Below are 16,315 nucleotides of genomic sequence, written 5' to 3'. Positions count from 1 at the left end.
GTCCCTCAAAATGCCAAACAGATCCCTAGGGGGTCTATTATGTACTTTTTTTCTTTGAACTAAAGAAGCCAGCAGTGAAGTTTCATTTGCTGGCAATTTTAACTGTATCGTTATTTTTTTTTTTTCTTTGTAACGGTCACTTTTGCTGTAGCACATCCTACAGCTTTGGTGAAATATTTGTTGTCTAATAGGCCTCATGCACGTGGACTTTTTTTTTTTTAGCTGATACGTTTTTACCTGTGCATGTGTGTACAGCATATTTACCCAACCTTGAGAATAGTGTAGGGAAATGCACTTTATGCACATGTGTGGGTAAACCCTGATGCAGAAACAGGATTTAACTTGAATAGGTGGCTGTATGGGGCAACTATGGCTCCCTGGGCGCTGGAAATGTGGCAGGGATTTTACACTGGAGGGGTTTTCAGCTGATAAACATCCATGTGCATGGGGCCATAGTTTGCAGCACCATATTCTGGCTGCCACCAACCTAAAATGTCATCATGCGTTGCTGAAAAAATGTATTCTAAAATGTATTTTAAAGGACAAATCCATACAACTGCTTTTGCTCAACCATTAGCTGGTTTAACAAACCAATTATGCATTTCATCAATCACCACTTTATTGATAGACTTTAATAACATAGCGCAAGAAGCAATTAAATACGATAACTAATGACAACTAGTCCTAATTAACTTTTATTATTTTGCCAAATTAGGCTGTTGAAAGCTTATTTCTGCAAGGCTTCAATGAGTTGAGCCGGTCATAGATGGTTCGAATCTTGGCCAGTTCAGCAGGGACCAGCCAAGATTTGAACCATGTATGGGCAGGCTGATTGTGTACCCAAGTTGATCGATCAACTTGGGTACAATCAGCCTGTCAGGTTTTTCATGCCATTACTGCCAACAGCCTATAACTGCTGGCAATAATCACTGTGGGTTCTCCTGGCCCAGGATGGCTCTACTTGCCCCCCCCCGGTGGGAGAACACAGTAGCTCCGCGGGAGGTATTCCCCTGTCTACACTGACTGATGGGTGAATCGAGCAAAAATCAAATAATGTATGGCTGGCTTTAGTGTACAACATTGTTCTAAAAAAGCCCTCCACGTTCAGTCAGCTAAACAAAGTGAACAAACCCTAGGATCACAACTATGCATTTTAGTACGTTTTGCAGAAATGCACTACAGTCCATTTAACATGGTTTCTTATGGTACAAGTTCACATTTATGCGTTTTTCGGCCGGTGCATTTTTAGTAAGGGTCGGGGACTTTTTCCCCGTAATTTGCGGGTAATAAATTTCAATGGAATTGCACCAGAAATGCAAGTGTTGTGTTTGTGGTGCGATTTTTAATGTGTTTTGCTGTTTCTGTTTATTTTTCCATTTAAAACACTGTATACAGCTGGTTGCTAAGGAGGGGGCTGAGAAGCCAGCCACCATGTCCTTAATAACCGATGAGTCGTCAGCTGGCTTCCCCGCTAAAAGCCGAATGTAAAAAAATAAAATAAAAATTGCCAGCAAAAAACGGCAGCAAAAAAAAAAAACGCCATTCCAACAAGTCTATCCCAGGCCCTTCGGGTCTAGTATGGATTTGGAGGGGGACCCTGCCCCACGCCAATTTTTTTTAAATCCCCCCCCCCCCAAACTCTATACATACAAAATCCGAGCCTGCCACTCGGTGGGTCAAGAAAGGGAGGGGACAAGCAAGCGCGGTTTTCAGGCACTGGAAATAGCCTCTGCTAAGAGCCTGAAAACCGCCTCTCATTCATTCCAGTGTGTCTTTTTACACTGGGGCAGTGCACTTGTGGGATGTTCCAAAAAGTCCTGCAAGAAGCATCTTTGGGGGGGGGGAGGGGGTTGGGAGCACTATATTTAGCGCTCCCAAAACACCCTGCCCATTGGAATTGCCGCTAACGGCCAGCACTTTCAGTGTGAAAGCAGTCTAAATACTAGTACTTTAAAGAGAGCATTAATGCAACTTCCACATACAGTTGCAAAAAAAAGTATGTGAACCTATTGGAATGATATGGATTTCTGCACAAATTGTTCATAAAATGTGATCTGATCTTCATTTTAGTCACAATAGACAGTCACAGTCTGCTTAAACTAATAACACACAAATAATTACATTTTACCATGTTTTTATTGAACACACCATGTAAACATTCACAGTTAAGGTGGAAAAAGTATGTGAACCCTTGGATTTAATAACTGGTTGAACCTCTTTTGACAGCAATAACTTCAACCAAATGTTTCCTGTAGTTGCAGATCAGGCGTAATTCTTGACCATTCCTCTTTACAGAACTGTTTCAGTTCAGCAATATTCTTGGGATGTCTGGTATGAATTGGGTTGAGGTCAGGACTCTGACTGGGCCACTCCAGAAGGCGTATTTTCTTCTGTTTAAGCCATTCTGTTGATTTACTTCTATGCTGTGGGTTGTTGTCCTGTTGCACCCATCTTTTGTTCAGCTTCAGCTGGTGGACAAATGGCCTTAAGTTATCCTGCAAAATGTCTTGATAAACTTGGGAATTAATTTTTACTTTGATGATAGCAATTTGTCCAGGCCCTGATGCAGAAAAGCAGCCCCAAACCATGATGCCCCCACCACCATACTTCACAGTTGGGATGAGGTTTTGATGTTGGTGTGCTGTGCCTCTTTTTCTCCACACATAATGTTGTGTGTTTCTTCCAAACAACTCAACTTTGGTTTCATCTGTCCACAAAATATTTTGCCAGTACTGCTGTGGAACGTCCAGGTGCTCTTGTGCAAACTGTAAACGTGCAGCAATGTTTTTTGTTTTGTTTTTTACAACAGTGGCTTCCTCTGTGGTATGCTCCCATGAAATCCATTCTTGTTTAGTGATTTACATATCGTAGATTCGCTAATAGGGATGTTGGCATATGCCATAGACTTTTGTAAGTCTTTAGCTGACACTCTACGATTCTTCTTCACTTCATTGAGCAGTCTGCACTGTGCTCTTGCAGTCAGCTTTACAGGACGCCCACTCCTAGGGAGAGTAGCAGCAGTGTTGAACTTTTTCCATTTATAGACAATTTGTCTTACTGTGGACTGATGGACAGCAAGGCTTTTGGAGATACTTTTATAACCCTTTACAGCTTTATGCAAGTCAACAATTCTTAATCGTAGGTCTTCTGAAAGCTCTTTTGTGCGAGGCAACATTCACATCAGGCAATGCTTCTTGTGAAAAGCAAACCCAGAACTGGTGTGTGTTTTTTATAGGGCAAGGAAGCTGTAACCAACACCTCCAATCTCATCTCATTGACTGGACTCCAGTTGGCTGACACCTCACTCCAATTAGCTCTTGGAGATCTCATTAGTCTAGGGGTTCACATACTTTTTCCACCTCCACTGTGGATGTTTACATGGTGTTTTCGATAAAAACATGGTAACATTTAATTCTTTGTGTGTTATTAGTTTAAGCAGACTGTGACTGTCTATTGTTGTGACTTAGATGAAGATCAGATCACATTTTATGAACAATTTGTACAGAAATCCATATCATTCCAAAAGGGTTCACATACTTTTTTTTTGCAACTGTATGTGCCATAGAGATGTATTAGTACAGTACTAGGTTTACGTGTGGCAGCGATTACATGGTACTGGGACCTTGCAGCTTACAGGTCCTTGGATGTGGTGGCTGTGTTATTCTTTTTTGAAGCTTGTTTCCCTTTATGTTGATACTAATCCTGCCAGTAATACACTTCCTATCCTAAAGTGACAAAACACATTCACTGTATTGCATCAATGGAGAAACAGTATTGTCACCACAGACATTTTTCTGTACTTGCAAAAAATGCATGTAACCTAAAAAAACAAAAACAAATGCAGCCACCACACCTAAGGCCTGGCAAGCTGCAATATGTTACATATATCTAAATATATCCAGGAACAAAATTGTATTTATTATATAAATATTATATATACATAAACATTATAGACAAGCCATTGAAAAAATATTCAGTTATATAAATCGCAAAGCAACGTGAAATAAGAATCGGATTGTATGGTGTAGGCTCTCCTTTAGGGGCATATTTATAAAGCAATACGTGTGCCATTTGAAAATATTCAAAACAGGTGAGTCTTCCTGGTGTGTGTTTTAAGTTACAGGGAATTAACTATCATTGAATGTTTGATGAATGTAACGTTTGCTGAATAATAAATAAGTAATAGATGCAGCTCAAAAAATTTGAAGTTCATCGAAAAGTTCATTTATTTCAGTAATTCAATTCAAAAGGTATCTCATATTATATGAAAATGTAGTGAAAACCCAGAATTCAGTATCTCAGAAAATTAGAATATTGTGAAAAAGTTAAATATTGTAGACTCATGGTGTCGCACTCTAATCGGTTTATTAACTCAAAACACCTGTAAAGGTCTCTTGAGCCTTTAAATGGTCTCCCAGTCTGGTTCAATAGGTTACACAATCATGGGGAAGACAGCTAACTTGACAGTTGTCCAGAAGACAGTCATTGACACCCTCGACAAGGGTAAGTCACAAAAGTTCATTGCTAAAGAAGCTGACTGTTTACAGAGTGTTGTATCCAAGCATATTAATGGAAAGTTGAGTGGAAGGAAAGGGTGTGGTAGAAAAGGGTGAACAAGCAACAGGGATAACTGCTGCCTTGAGAGAATTGTGAAGCAAAGGTCTTTCAAGAATTTGGGTGAGATTCACAAGGTCGTGGACTACGGCTATTATAAGTGCTTCAAGAGCCACCACACACAGAGGTAACCAGGACATAGGCTACAAACCTGTCACATTCCTTGTGTCAAGCCACTCCTGAACCAGCGACAACGGCAGAAGCATCTTACCTGGGCTAAGGAGAAAAAGGACTGGAATGTTGCTCAGTAGGGATGAGCCGAACACCCCCCGGTTCGGTTCGCACCAGAACTTTCGAACGGACCCCGCGTTCGAAACGAACGTTAGAACCCCATTGAAGTCTATGGGACTCGAACGTTCGAAATGGAAAGTGCTAATTTTAACGGCTAATATGCAAGATACTATCCTAAAAAGGGTTTGGGGACCCGACTCCTGCCTCAGGGGACATGGGTCAATGCAAAAAAAGGTTTTAAAAACGGCAGTTTTGGCGGGAGCACTGATTTTAATGACGATTAAAGTGAAAAAAAAAGTGAAATATTCCTTTAAATATGGTGCCTGGGGGGTGTCTGTAGTATGCCTGTGAAGTGCCACGTGTTTCCCATGTTTAGAACAGTCCCTGCACAAAATGACATTAAACGGAAATAACACCATTTAAAACTGCTTGCGGTTTTAATGTTATATCTGGTTCCTGCAATATGGTTGAAAATCATTCAGAAAAATGGCATGGGTAGCCCTCCCTGCCCATTACCAGCCTATTTGGGTCTTGTAAGCATATTAAGGGGAACCCCGTACCCATATTAAAAAAAGGAAATGCGTGTGGCCCCCCCAGGCCCTATATACTCAGAACAGCAGTATACAGGCGGTGCAAACAAGACAGGGACTGTGTAGGTTTGTTGTGTTAAACATAGGGAAGGGTTATCACCCCTGTATAATTTGTTTTGTCGTCCATCTTTTTTCATCTCACTTGCTGCTGTCTGATGTTTGTAAGTTGGATGTTAGTAAGTAGGGGCCTGCCCTATATGCTCTGCAGAAATGGCGGAACAAGGTGTTGGTTTTGCCACAACATTGTAAGCCCTCAAAGTGACTCTTGGTGGGCGCTGGAGCGCCCTGCTGTGAACAATTATATCAAGAATTGTAATTACATGCCATTGTTGAACAGTGGTAGAAAAATTGACCTTTGGTGGTTGTGGTGCTGGTGCCACAACACTATAAGTCCTCACCGTTACTCTCGGTGGGCACAGGAAGGGGCCCTCCTGTGAAATATTATATCAAGAATTGTAATTACATGTCCCTGTTAAACAGGGGCAGAAAAATTGGGCCTTAGGCACTGGTGCCATCACACTGCAACCTCTGCCATATACTCTAGTTTTATTGCAGGAATTAGCCCTGCTGAAAAGCATTGCATCAAAAATTGTACTTAAACGCCCCTGTTAAACAGGGGCAGAAAAATTGGGCCTTAGGCACTGGTGCTGGTGCCATCACACTGCAACCTCTGCCATATACTCTAGTTTTATTGCAGGAATTAGCCCTGCTGCAAAGCATTGCATCAAAAATTGTAATTAAACGCCCCTGTTAAACAGGGGCAGAAAAATTGGGCTGCTGGCATCACCCAGAACCAAAAATGTTCTTCCAACATATCAGCGGAGGAGGAAGAGGATAGACAATCAACATAACAGGACAGTCACTCAGCATCAGCATAGGCAGTCTTGAAGGGATGTGGTATTTCAAAAAAAAATATTCGGTTACATCAGCTTCAGGTGCTTGGTAGCTGTGGGTGATCCAAGACTGATTCATCTTGATGAAGGTCAGTCGATCAACTGATTCGGTGGACAGGCGCACCCTGTGATCGGTAACAAAGCCACCAGCAGCACTGAAGGTGCGTTCCGAAAGAACGCTGGATGCAGGACAGGCCAGTAGCTCAATTGCATACTGTGCAAGCTCTGGCCAGTGATCCATCCTCAAGACCCAGTAAGCCAGAGGATTTTCAGTGGGAAAGGTGTCCAAGTCTGACCTTGCCCCTAGGTATTCCTGCACCATGTAAATTAGACGCTGGCGATGGGTGCTGGAACCAATCATACCTTGGGGCTGCGGACTAAAAAATTGTCTGAAAGCATCAGTCAGACGGCCACCTTCTCCACCGCTCCTTCTGACTGATGCCTCAGCAACACGTTGTCCAGGACCAGGAGTTTGTGACCTCCCAGTCTCTGGGAACGCGTTGCACAGAGCTTTCTGCAAGGCCTCCCGGAGATGTCTCATCCTCTGCTCCCTCTGCGATGGCAAGATAAGGTCGGCAACCTTACCCTTGTACCGTGGATCAAGGAGAGTGGCCAGCTAGTAATGGTCCCTCTCCTTGATCCGAAGAATACGAGGATCCTTCCGCAGGCTTTGCAGGATCAGGGAGGCCATGCAGCGTAGGTTAGCTGAGGCATTCGGTCCGGAGTCCTCTGGGTCACTAAGGACAACATGATCCGCAGCTACCTCCTCCCAGCCACGTACAAGTCCACGTGTTTCTTGGGACTGTAAATCATCCCTATAAGACTGCTGCTGCTGATGCTGAGTGCCAGCCTCCACCTCCATGCTGACACAATCATCCTCCTCCTCCTCTTCCTCCTCCTCACCCTCTTCCTGTGTGATGGGTGGCACAGCAGGAACACTGTCTGGATAAAGGGGGCCTTGAGAGGCAAGGAAGTCCTCCTCTTCCTGCCTCTGTTCTGCCTCAAGTGCCCTGTCCATTATTCCACGCAGCGTATGCTCCAAGAGGTGGACAAGAGGTACAGTGTCACTGATGCATGCACTGTCACTGCTCACCATCCTTGTGGCCTCCTCAAACGGTGAAAGGACAGTGCATGCATCACTGATCATGCCCCACTGGCGTGGTGAGAAAAAACCAAGCTCCCCTGACCCTGTCCTGGTGCCGTAGTCGCACAGGTACTCATTGATGGCCCTCTGCTGCGTGTGCAGCCGCTGTAGCATGGCCAATGTTGAGCTCCATCTGGTGGGCATGTCACATATAAGGCGGTTCTTGGGCAGGTTCAACTCCTTTTGGAGCTCAGCCAGCCGAGCACAGGCATTAAATGATCGGCGGAAATGCACACAGACTTTCCTGGCCTGCTTCAGGACATCATGTAAGCCGGGGTACCTGCCCAAGAACCGCTGCACCACCAGGTTAAGGACGTGAGCTACACAGGGCACATGGGTCAGTTGTCCCTGTCGGAGGGCGGAGAGGAGGTTGGTGCCATTGTCGCAAACCACCATTCCTGGCTTAAGCTGGCGTGGCATCAACCACCTCTCGGCCTGCCCCTGCAGAGCTGACAAAACATCCGCCCCAGTGTGGCTCCTGTCCCCCAAACAAACCAGCGCAAGCACGGCATGGCATCGTTTTGCCTGCGTACTTGCGTAGCCCCTGGAACGCCTACGGAGCACCGCTGGTTCTGAGGACAGAGCACTGGAAGAGGCCATGGAGGAAGAAGAAGAGGAGGGGGTGGAGGAGAGAGGTGTGTCACAACCAATAGTAGCATTTTGGAGGCGTGGTGGCGGAACAACCTCCAACACTACTGCACCTTGTCCTGCATCCTTCCCAGCAGCCAGAAGAGTGACCCAATGGGCCGTGAAAGACAGGTAACGTCCCTGTCCATGCCTGCTGGACCATGAGTCAGCGGTAATATGCACCTTACCGCTGACCGCCCTGTCCAGCGAGGCAAGGACATTGCCTTCCACATGCCGGTAGAGAGCCGGAATCGCCTTCCGTGAGAAAAAGTGGCGTTTGGGGACCTGCCACTGAGGAACCGCACATTGTACAAACTCACGGAAGGGGGCCGAGTCTACCAACTGAAAAGGCAGCAGTTGAAGTGCTAGCAATTTAGCCAAGCTAGCATTTAACCGCTGGGCATGTGGATGGCTGGGAGTAAACTTCTTCCGCCGGTCCAGCAGCTGGGGCAGGGACATTTGCCTGCTATAATCGGATGTGGATGTACCACTAGCAGAGTTCCCGGAAGCACTTGGCTGTGACACACCTAATTCTACACCTTCATTCCTCTCAGAGCAGGTTTCAGAGAGGACTGAAGGTCTAGTGGGGTTGGAGATGCCAGCTGATGAGGAGCAAGGAGAGGTCCGCTTTGTTCTTTGGTGTGGGTCTTTGAGGTACGCTTGCCAACGAGCTGCATGGCAGGTCAACATATGTCTGGTCAAGCATGTGGTGCCCAAGCGGCTGATGTTTTGGCCACGTGAGATACGCTTGAGACATATGTTGCAAATAGCAGCGGTGCGATCTGATGCACTCGTCTCAAAAAAGGCCCACACCAAAGAACTTTTAGAATAACGCGCAGAGGAAGCGCTCTGCGCAGGCGGAGCTCTGCGGTGTGATTCAGTTGGTGTGCTGCCCCTAAGCTGACCCCCAGAGGGCATCCTGCCTCGTTGGACATGTGCCTGTGCCTCCTCCTCCTCCTCCTCCTCCCTCCTTCCAGGCACCCACGTGGAGTCAGTGCCCTCATCATCCCCTCCCTCTTCATCGCTGTAGCAAACCTGGCAGTATGCTGCAGCTTGTGGAACATGACTGCCAGATTGCTGTCCTTCTTGAGCATCCCCTCTCTCTGCGCTCACGCTACTGCCTTCCTCTAGCTGAGTGTCATCATCAGAGCCCACCAAACACTGGGCATCCTCCTGGAGCATGTACCCAACACTGTGCTCAAAGAGTTCAGGAGACTCCTCAGGAGGACGTGGTGGGTCTAGGGAAGGAGTCACTGATGACGACATTGAGAGGAGGGAAGACGATGTGTTGGCAGCTGCTTTGCTACTACCCTGAGACTGGGTGAGAGAGGATGAGGAGGATGAAGAGGGCTTGGTCATCCACTCTACCAAGTCGTTGGCATGTTACGGTTCAACATGTCCAGCTGCAGAAAAGAAGGACAAGCATGTCCCATGGCCACGTGCTGATGACAATGCACCGCGTCCACGACCAGCACTGTTGTCTCTAGACACTGAGCCTGCTTGCCCTCTTTTATCGGCTCGCGCCTGTCTGCCTCTCCTTGCTGGCCTTCCAGACATGGTAATGGTCTGAAGGGAGTTGGGTAAAACAGTAGTTGGGTAGTTTATATTGTGCTGGAGGCACACAACACCCACTAACTCCTGCAGATGCCTTTTTTATAGAACAGCAGAGATAAAGGGGTATATACAGATGTATACTGTGCTGTGCTGGAAGCACACACAACTTCCAATAACTCCTGCAGATGATAATTGGGCCCAAATAGAGAACAGCTATGTAGGTGGATTATAGCGGTATGTACTGGGTACAGAGCACGCAGACAGCACGCACTATCTCCTAACACTACTGACTGCAAGCTCTATTATTAAAGATTGATCACTAGCTATATAGGTGAGGTGAATATAGTGGTGTATACTGCGGTCAGGGCACGCAGACAATAACCAGAAAACAGCAGAGTTAAAGGGCTATATACAGATGTATACTGTGCTGTGCTGGAAGCACACACAACTTCCAATAACTCCTGCAGATGACAATTGGGCCCAAATAGAGAACAGCTATGTAGGTGGATTATAGCGGTATGTACTGGGTACAGAGCACGCAGACAGCGCACACTATCTCCTGACACTACTGACTGCAAGCGCTATTATTAAAGATGGACCACTAGCTATATAGGTGAGGTGAATATCACGGTGTATACTGCGGTCAGGGCACGCAGACAATAACCAGAAAACAGCAGAGTTAAAGGGGTATATACAGATGTATACTGTGCTGTGCTAGAAGCACACACAACTTCCAATAACTCCTGCAGATGGCAATTGGGCTCAAATAGAGAACAGCTATGTAGGTGGATATAGTGGTATGTACTGGGTACAGAGCACGCAGACAGCACGCACTATCTCCTAACACTACTGACTGCAAGCTCTATTATTAAAGCTAGATCACTAGCTATATAGGTGAGGTGAATATAGTGTTGTATACTGCGGTCAGGGCACAGACAGTAACCACTACACAAGAGCAAGATAGGAAATCAGCCAAAAACGATTGGTGTGTAAGTGTGTTGAAGGTACACAGAACACCCACTGCTTCAGATGCCAACACACTACACGAGGCCGCCTCAAAGGCGGCCTTATATAGTGTGGGGCGTGCACTACACAGCCTGAGCTATGATTGGCCACAGGCAGGACACCCGTGGCCAATCATGGCTCTCCTCGCTGCTGGCGCTGCGATTGGCCAAGCATGCGGGGCCACAGTGCATGCTTGGCCAATCATGAGCCAGCAATGCACTGCGCCATCGCAGTGCATTGTGGGCCACACGAATTTTGCCGCGAACGGCCCAAACGTTCGGAATTCGGCGAACGCCCGAACGACCAAAGTTCGAGTCGAACGTACGTTCGACTCGAACACGAAGCTCATCCCTATTGCTCAGTAGTTCAAAGTCCGCTTTTCCAATAAAAGTAAATTTTGCATTTCATTTGGAAATCAAGGTTCCAGAGTCTGGAGGAAGAGTGAAGAGGCACAGAATTCAAGTTGCATGAGGTCCAGTGAGAAGTTTCCACAGTCAGTGATGATTTGGGGAGCCATGTCATCTGCTGGTTTTGGTCCACTGTATTTTATCAAGTCCAAAGTCAGCAAAACCCTCTACCGGGAAATTCTAGAGCACTTCATGCTTCCCTTAGCTGACTAGCTTTATGGAGATGCATTTTCCAGCAAGACTTTGCACATGCCCAGACTGCCAAATGTACCAATAGCTGTTTTAATGATCATGATATCACTGTGCTTGATTGGCCAGCAAACGCGCCCTACCTAAACCCCATACAGAATCTGTGGTGTATTGTCAAAAAGAAGATGAGAGATAACAGACCCAACAATGCAGATGATCTGAAGGCCGATATCAAAGCAACCTGGGCTTCCATAACACCTCAGCAGTGCCACAGTCTGATCGCCTTCATGCCACGCCGCATTGATGCAGTAATTTATGCAAAAGGAGCCCAGACCAAGTATTGAGTGCATATTATACTGTATATGGACATATTTTTCAGTAAGCCATCATTTCTGTATTAAAACCCCTTTTTTTTTTTTTGGTCTTATGTAGGGATGAGCTTCGTGTTCGAGTCGAACATACGTTCGACTCGAACATCGGCTGTTCGCCCGTTCGGCGAAGTCCGAACGTTTTGGTCCGTTCGCGCCAAATTCGTGTGGCGCTCACGGCCCACAATGCACTGCGATGGCGCAGTGCATTGCTGGCTCATGATTGGCCAAGCATGCACTGTGACCCCGCATGCTTGGCCAATCGCAGCGCCAGCAGCAAGGAGAGCCATGATTGGCCACAGGCAGGATGCCTGTGGCCAATCATAGCTCAGGCTGTGTAGTGCACGCCCCACACTATATAAGGCCGCCAGCACGGCGGCCTTGTGTAGTGTGTTGGCGTCAGAAGCAGTGGGTGTTCTGTGTACCTTCAACACAGTACACACCGATCGTTTTCGGACGATTTTCGATCTTGCTGTTGTGTAGTGGTTGTTGTCTGCGTGCCCTGACCGCAGTATACACCGCTATATTCACCTCACCTATATAGCTAGTGATCTATCTTTTATAATAGAGCTTGCAGTCAGTAGTGTTAGGAGCTAGTGTGTGCTGTCTGCGTGCTCTGTACCCAGTACATACCGCTATATCCACCTACATAGCTCTTCTCTATTTGAGCCCACTTGCCATCTGCAGGAGTTATTGGAAGTTGTGTGTGCCTCCAGCACAGCACAGTATACATCTGTATATACCCCTTTATCTCTGGTGTTCTATAATAAAGGCATCTGCAGGAGTTAGTGCGTGTTCTGTGTACCTTCAACACAGTACACACCGATCGTTTTCGGACGATTATAGATCTTGCTGTTGTGTAGTGGTTGTTGTCTGCGTGCCCTGACCGCAGTATACACCGCTATATTCACCTCACCTATATAGCTAGTGATCTATCTTTTATAATAGAGCTTGCAGTCAGTAGTGTTAGGAGCTAGTGCGTGCTGTCTGCGTGCTCTGTACCCAGTACATACCGCTATATCCACCTACATAGCTCTTCTCTATTTGAGCCCAATTGTCATCTGCAGGAGTTATTGGAAGTTGTGTGTGCTTCCAGCACAGCACAGTATACATCTGTATATAGCCCTTTAACTCTGCTGTTTTCTGGTTATTGTCTGCCCAACTCCCTTCAGGCCATTACCATGTCTGGAAGGCCAGCAAGGAGAGGCAGACAGGCGCGAGCCGATAAAAGAGGGCAAGCAGGCTCTGTGTCTAGAGACAACAGTGCTGGTCGTGGACGCGGTGCATTGTCATCAGCACGTGGCCATGGGACACGCTTGTCCTTCTTTTCGGCAGCTGGACATGTTGAGCCGCAACATGCCAACGACTTGGTAGAGTGGATGACCAAGCCCTCTTCATCCTCCTCATCCTCTCTCACCCAGTCTCAGGGTACTTCCCTCCTCTCAATGTCATCATCAGTGACTCCTTCCCTAGACCCACCACGTCCTCCTGAGGAGTCTCCTGAACTCTTTGAGCACAGTGTTGGGTACATGCCCTAGGAGGATGCCCAGTGTTTTGTAGCCTCTGATGATGACACTCAGCTAGAGGAAGGCAGTAGCGTGAATGCAGAGAGAGGGGATGCTCAAGAAGGACAGCAATCTGGCAGTCATGTTCCACAAGCTGCAGCATACTGCCAGGTTTGCTACAGCGATGAAGAGGGAGGGGATGATGAGGGCACTGACTCCACGTGGGTGCCTGGTAGGAGAGAGGAGGAGGAGGAGGCACATGTCCAACGAGGCAGGATGCCCTCCGGGGGCCAGCTTAGGGGCAGCACACTGACTGAATCACACCGCAGAGCTCCGCCTGTGCAGGGCGCTGCCTCTGCACGTTATGCTAAAAGTTCTTTGGTGTGGGCCTTTTTTGAGACGAGTGCATCAGATTGCACCGCTGCTATTTGCAACATATGTCTCAAGCGTATCTCGCGTGGCCAAAACATCAGCCGCTTGGGCACCACATGCTTGACCAGACATATGTTGACCTGCCATGCAGCTCGTTGGCAAGCGTACCTCAAAGACCCACACCAAAGAACAAAGCGGCCCTCTCCTTGCTCCTCATCAGCTGGCATCTTCAACCCCACTAGACCTTCAGTCCTCTCTGAAACCTGCTCTGAGAGGAATGAAGGTGTAGAATTAGGTGTGTCACAGCCAAGTGCTTCCGGGCACTCTGCTAGCAGTACACCCACGTCCGATTATAGCAGGCAAATGTCCCTGCCCCAGCTGCTGGACCGGCGAAAGAAGTTCACTCCCAGCCATCCACATGCCCAGCGGTTGAATGCTAGCTTGGCTAAATTGCTAGCACTTCAACTGCTGCCTTTTCAGTTGGTAGACTCTGCCCCCTTCCGTGAGTTTGTACAATGTGCGTTCCTCAGTGGCAGGTCCCCAAACGCCACTTTTTCTCACGGAAGGCGATTCCGGCTCACTACCGGCATGTGGAAGGCAATGTCCTTGCCTCGCTGGACAGGGCGGTCAGCGGTAAGGTGCATATTACCGCTGACTCATGGTCCAGCAGGCATGGACAGGGACGTTACCTGTCTTTCACGGCCCATTGGGTCACTCTTCTGGCAGCTGGGAAGGATGCAGGACAAGGTGCAGTAGTGTTGGAGGTTGTTCCGCCACCACGCCTCCAAAATGCTACTATTGGTTGTGACACACCTCTCTCCTCCACCCCCTCCTCTTCTTCTTCCTCCATGGCCTCTTCCAGTGCTCTGTCCTCAGAACCAGCGGTGCTCCGTAGGCGTTCCAGGGGCTACGCAAGTACGCAGGCAAAACGATGCCATGCCGTGCTTGCGCTGGTTTGTTTGGGGGACAGGAGCCACACTGGGGCGGATGTTTTGTCAGCTCTGCAGGGGCAGGCCGAGAGGTGGTTGACGCCACGCCAGCTTAAGCCAGGAATGGTGGTTTGCGACAATGGCACCAACCTCCTCTCCGCCCTCCGACAGGGACAACTGACCCATGTGCCCTGTGTAGCTCACGTCCTTAACCTGGTGGTGCAGCGGTTCTTGGGCAGGTACCCCGGCTTACATGATGTCCTGAAGCAGGCCAGGAAAGTCTGTGTGCATTTCCGCCGATCATTTAATGCCTGTGCTCGGCTGGCTGAGCTCCAAAAGGAGTTGAACCTGCCCAAGAACCGCCTTATATGTGACATGCCCACCAGATGGAGCTCAACATTGGCCATGCTGCAGCGGCTGCACACGCAGCAGAGGGCCATCAATGAGTACCTGTGCGACTACGGCACCAGGACAGGGTCAGGGGAGCTTGGTTTTTTTCTCACCACGCCAGTGGGGCATGATCAGGGATGCATGCACTGTCCTTTCACCGTTTGAGGAGGCCACAAGGATGGTGAGCAGTGACAGTGCATGCATCAGTGACACTGTACCTCTTGTCCACCTCTTGGAGCATACGCTGCGTGGAATAATGGACAGGGCACTTGAGGCAGAACAGAGGCAGGAAGAGGAGGACTTCCTTGCCTCTCAAGGCCCCCTTTATCCAGACAGTGTTCCTGCTGTGCCACCCATCACACAGGAAGAGGGTGAGGAGGAGGAAGAGGAGGAGGAGGATGATTGTGTCAGCATGGAGGTGGAGGCTGGCACTCAGCATCAGCAGCAGCAGCAGCAGTCTTGTAGGGATGATTTACAGTCCCAAGAAACACATGGACTTGTACTTGGCTGGGAGGAGGTAGCTGCGGATCATGTTGTCCTTAGTGACCCAGAGGACTCCGGACTGAATGCCTCAGCTAACCTACGCTGCATGGCCTCCCTGATCCTGCAAAGCCTGCAGAAGGATCCTCGTATTCTTCGGATCAAGGAGAGGGACCATTACTGGCTGGCCACTCTCCTTGATCCACGGTACAAGGATAAGGTTGCCGACCTTATCTTGCCATCGCAGAGGGAGCAGAGGATGAGACATCTCCGGGAGGCCTTGCAGAAAGGTCTGTGCAACGCATTCCCAGAGACTGGGAGGTTACAAACTCCTGGTCCTGGACAACGTGTTGCTGAGGCATCGGTCAGAAGGAGCGGTGGAGAAGGTGGCCGTCTGACTGATGCTTTCAGACAATTTTTTAGTCCGCAGCCCCAAGGTATGATCGGTTCCAGCAACCATCGCCAGCGTCTGATTTACATGGTGCAGGAATACCTAGGGGCAAGGTCAGACTTGGACACCTTTCCCACCGAAAATCCTCTGGCTTACTGGGTCTTGAGGATGGATCACTGGCCAGAGCTTGCACAGTATGCAATTTAGCTACTGGCCTGTCCTGCATCCAGCGTTCTTTCGGAACGCACCTTCAGTGCTGCTGGTGGCTTTGTTACCGATCACAGAGTGCGGCTGTCTACCGAATCAGTTGATCGACTGACCTTCATCAAGATGAATCAGTCTTGGATCACCCACAGCTACCAAGCACCTGAAGCTGATGTAACCGAATAATTTTTTTTGAAATATCACATCCCTTCAAGACTGCCTATGCTGATGCTGAGTGACTGTCCTGTTATGTTGATTGTCTATCCTCTTCCTCCTCCGATGATATGTTGGAAGAACATTTCTGTTTCTGGGTGATGCCATCAGCCCAATTTTTCTGCCCCTGTTTAACAGGGGCGTTTAATTACAATTTTTGATGCAATGCTTTGCAGCAGGGCTAATTCCTGCAATAAAACTAGAGTATA

The 16,315-nt window shown here is 48.0% G+C and overlaps 1 protein-coding gene across 2 annotated transcripts in view; it reads right to left on the bottom strand.

Annotated features, from left to right (window-relative positions):
* LRP11 (LDL receptor related protein 11) overlaps positions 1-16,315 on the bottom strand; it is an 87,042-nt gene that overhangs the window by 22,311 nt on the left and 48,416 nt on the right. The window lies entirely within an intron of this gene.

The sequence above is a fragment of the Lithobates pipiens genome, unplaced genomic scaffold (assembly GCF_037356315.1).
Source record: "Lithobates pipiens isolate NorthernLeopardFrog02 unplaced genomic scaffold, aLitPip1_a1.2 Scaffold_18, whole genome shotgun sequence".
Lineage (NCBI taxonomy): Eukaryota > Metazoa > Chordata > Amphibia > Anura > Ranidae > Lithobates > Lithobates pipiens.
Note: the sequence above shows the minus strand (reverse complement) of the source record. Positions and strands in the feature narration are given on the sequence as shown.